The following is a 4023-nucleotide window of genomic DNA, read 5'->3' as shown; positions in this document are numbered from 1 at the left end:
GAAATTTTCTCGAGTACGCTCGTATTAGTGCCCAAGGAGGTCTGGGTACTTATCGCTGCTATTATGTGGGGGTTCTCGTGAGCGGCGTACGCGAAAGCGACCGGGTGTCTGATATGCGGCGGGCTTCGGCCTCGTCAAGCGTGTCCTCGGGTCTGCTCCAGGGGAATCCACGGCAGTCGTCTGCAGCCTCATCCGCTTGATGCGTTAGGGGCTGGTTGTCGGACGGTGCCGTTTTACCACGATATCGAGGTGTGTTCCGTGTCGTCCTCGGGCGATTCAGATGCGAAAGCGCCGAAGACGCGGGCGTGACCCGTCGTCTGGCGGCTTTGCAGTCTCGGCTCCGTTGCTAGTTCCGGCCGGTCCACCGACAGTGCAGCGGGCTTGGGCAACCCGCACGGCGCGACCGAGTCGATGCAACGAAAAAGAGCGAGCATGAACGTGCTTCTTGCCGCACGGCTCCCACTCGTCTTTCGGGAAGGTTGTGCCGTAGCGAGCTCGAACGCCGTCATCTCGGAGTGCAAAATAAGCGTGTTGGGGCGCCTGAAGGTGGCCTCCGCCGCACACAGACTGCGTCCGGCCCGCCGAAGGCGAGGACGGACGCGCAGTCGAACGATTACCTGGTTGATCCTGCCAGTAATCATATGCTTGTCTCAAAGATTAAGCCATGCATGTCTAAGTACATGCCGAAATAAGGCGAAACCGCGAATGGCTCATTAAATCAGTTATGGTTCCTTAGATCGTTTCTTCCTACTTGGATAACTGTGGCAATTCTAGAGCTAATACATGCAGTGAGCCTGGAGCCCTTTGGGTAACGGGTGCTTTTATTAGACCAAGATCGATCGGGTTTCGGCCCGTATTGTGTGGTGACTCTGGATAACTTTGTGCTGATCGCATGGCCACGAGCCGGCGACGTTTCTTTCAAGTGTCTGCCTTATCAACTTTCGATGGTAGGTTACTTGCTTACCATGGTTGTTACGGGTAACGGAGAATCAGGGTTCGATTCCGGAGAGGGAGCCTGAGAAACGGCTACCACATCCAAGGAAGGCAGCAGGCGCGCAAATTACCCACTCCCGGCACGGGGAGGTAGTGACGAAAAATAACAATACGGGACTCTTTTGAGGCCCCGTAATTGAAATGAGTACACTCTAAATCCTTTAACGAGGATCAATTGGAGGGCAAGTCTGGTGCCAGCAGCCGCGGTAATTCCAGCTCCAATAGCGTATACTAAAGCTGCTGCGGTTAAAAAGCTCGTAGTTGGATCTCAGTTCCAGACGAGTAGTGCATCTACCCGATGCGACGGCTCGGACTGAACATCATGCCGGTTCTTTCTTGGTGCACTTCATTGTGTGCCTCGAGATGGCCGGTGCTTTTACTTTGAAAAAATTAGAGTGCTCAACGCAGGCGAGTCGCCTGAATAAACTTGCATGGAATAATAGAACAAGACCTCGTTTCTGTTCTGTTGGTTTTTGGAATACGAGGTAATGATTAAGAGGGACGGACGGGGGCATTCGTATTGCGGCGCTAGAGGTGAAATTCTTGGACCGTCGCAAGACGAACTACTGCGAAAGCATTTGCCAAGAATGTTTTCATTGATCAAGAACGAAAGTCAGAGGTTCGAAGGCGATCAGATACCGCCCTAGTTCTGACCATAAACGATGCCAACCAGCGATCCGCCTGAGTTACTCAAATGACTCGGCGGGCAGCTTCCGGGAAACCAAAGTATTTGGGTTCCGGGGGAAGTATGGTTGCAAAGCTGAAACTTAAAGGAATTGACGGAAGGGCACCACCAGGAGTGGAGCCTGCGGCTTAATTTGACTCAACACGGGAAAACTTACCCGGCCCGGACACTGGGAGGATTGACAGATTGAGAGCTCTTTCTTGATTCGGTGGATGGTGGTGCATGGCCGTTCTTAGTTGGTGGAGCGATTTGTCTGGTTAATTCCGATAACGAACGAGACTCTAGCCTATTAAATAGGTGCGGGGTTCCCAGCACCTTACAACCTTCTTAGAGGGACAAGCGGCTCCTAGCCGCACGAAACAGAGCAATAACAGGTCTGTGATGCCCTTAGATGTCCGGGGCCGCACGCGCGCTACACTGAAGGAAGCAGCGTGTCTTTATCCCTGTCTGAAAAGACTGGGTAACCCGTGGAACTTCTTTCGTGATTGGGATAGGGGCTTGCAATTGTTCCCCTTGAACGAGGAATTCCCAGTAAGCGCGAGTCATAAGCTCGCGTTGATTACGTCCCTGCCCTTTGTACACACCGCCCGTCGCTACTACCGATTGAATGATTTAGTGAGGTCTTCGGACCGATGTCCGGCGCGGCCTTTCGGTTGCGCCGGTCTGTTGGAAAGATGACCAAACTTGATCATTTAGAGGAAGTAAAAGTCGTAACAAGGTTTCCGTAGGTGAACCTGCGGAAGGATCATTAACGGATTGTGAAGGGTGAGCGCCTCAGCTGCGTCTGCGCCCGACACTTTCTGCCGCTGACCCCGTTTGGACGCGGGGTCGGCTTTTCCCCACGGGGCTGCCTGAATGTGGAGCGGCACCCCGTGACAAATTGTTGCGCCCAGCGGACGCCAACACCGCGACCTTGGACGGTCGGCCAGGTGGCGGACGCGGGTACAAACGGCGCAACGCACTCATAGGTCGGCTTTCGACCCGCCACTGCACCGTGGCTCGAAGCGCTCGAAATGCGCGACCCGACCGCTGCGGGACCGCCTAGTACTGTAAACAGGAGCGGCGGAGCGCGAACGGCGAGTCGTGGTTACGTCGGTAGAAGGCGAGGCTGCGCGTTCCCGAAACGCCAGCCGAGTGCCCTCCCGACCGTTCGAGCGTGCAAGAACGAGACCCGACAATCGCGCGGCGACTGCCAAGTACGAGAGGAACGGCACAAGCGTCGGCGGTCGGTCAAGGAACTGGCGATGTGACGGGTCCGCTGTGCACCAGTGCATACCGTCCCGCCGTCCGCGGCAAGCGCCTCCGCGTCCTCGGGTGACGGAGGCTGCCGGTCGGTTCTTGCAGGCGAGGGATCTCGCTGGCACCGGTTCGCGTTGACGCGCGGCCGGTCATGGCACGGCGATGCGACGGCCGAGGTGCGCAGTACTCGATGGAGGAACCGCACGCTCCGATGACCGTCCCGCCCTCCGCGGCGTATGCGTACCGACCGTAATGGTTGCAGCAGCGCCGGCCGGCTTTTGAATTCGCCACACGAAACACGGTGCGAGATCGCGGTTAGGGGAGCGTCGACGTTGCCAGGCGTTTTGCTTGCTGCCGAGGGAAAGGCGGCACGGCCACGTCGCGCTCGTCGCGATTAGCGGGTCTGCGCGCTTTGGGAAGGTGCCGCAACGACTTGCCGAAAGAGGAAGCACGGAAGAACGAGGGACTTGGACGTCCCGACAATTGAACGCACTTGCGGCCAGGCCCTTGCTGGCTTCGTTCTTCCGCCTCGAGTAGGCTCGTACGCGGCTCCGGCGCCGAAAGTGGTCCTTGGCACCGACTTCGGTGGACGTGGGAAGTGCCGCGCAAGTACGGCGCGCCTGGCTCCACCTGTTGGCTAAAGTAGGCAGCCGGATCGGCATTTTGGTGTGCGGTGGCAAACCGTGGATGCGAAAAAAGCTTGTGCGATTTCGTGGAACAAAAAGCGGGGGTCCCCCTTTTTATGCGGAGGAGACCGACCCGCCCGCCGTGGTGAACCGCGACGCCACGGTAAAAACGGGAGAGGCTTGTCGATGGGACCGTGCATCCCGCGCTCCACGGAGGCCGGGAGGCGGCCGCCCGAGGAAATGTGTAGCCGTCGAGGCCCGCATCTGCGTGCACTCTTATCCAAATGGGTGTACCGCAGGCATTTTCTGGTTAGGCGGGCCAATGAGAGCGAGCACACAACGATACCTACGGGTCCGGCTTGGAGAACCGGCTTCGACGCCTCCCGAGTATTTATAGAGGGGTGGACCACGAAAGCACTCGCAAGTAGCGGAAGCGAAACGCCGTCCGAAACACACCGTTTGCTCGATTTGCGGCAGCCG

The 4023-nt window shown here is 57.4% G+C and overlaps 1 non-coding gene across 1 annotated transcript; it reads left to right on the top strand.

Moving 5' to 3' along the window:
• Positions 1–614: 614 nt before the first annotated feature.
• LOC142793005 (small subunit ribosomal RNA) lies at positions 615–2429 on the top strand. The gene has a single exon (XR_012891369.1). It is a non-coding gene; the product is annotated as a small subunit ribosomal RNA (ribosomal RNA).
• The last annotated feature ends 1594 nt before the right edge of the window (positions 2430–4023 follow it).

This window comes from Rhipicephalus microplus, unplaced genomic scaffold (assembly GCF_043290135.1).
Source record: "Rhipicephalus microplus isolate Deutch F79 unplaced genomic scaffold, USDA_Rmic scaffold_267, whole genome shotgun sequence".
NCBI classification, from domain to species: domain Eukaryota; kingdom Metazoa; phylum Arthropoda; class Arachnida; order Ixodida; family Ixodidae; genus Rhipicephalus; species Rhipicephalus microplus.
The sequence above is the reverse complement of the archived record's forward strand: the minus strand, read 5'-3'. Positions and strand labels throughout refer to the sequence as shown.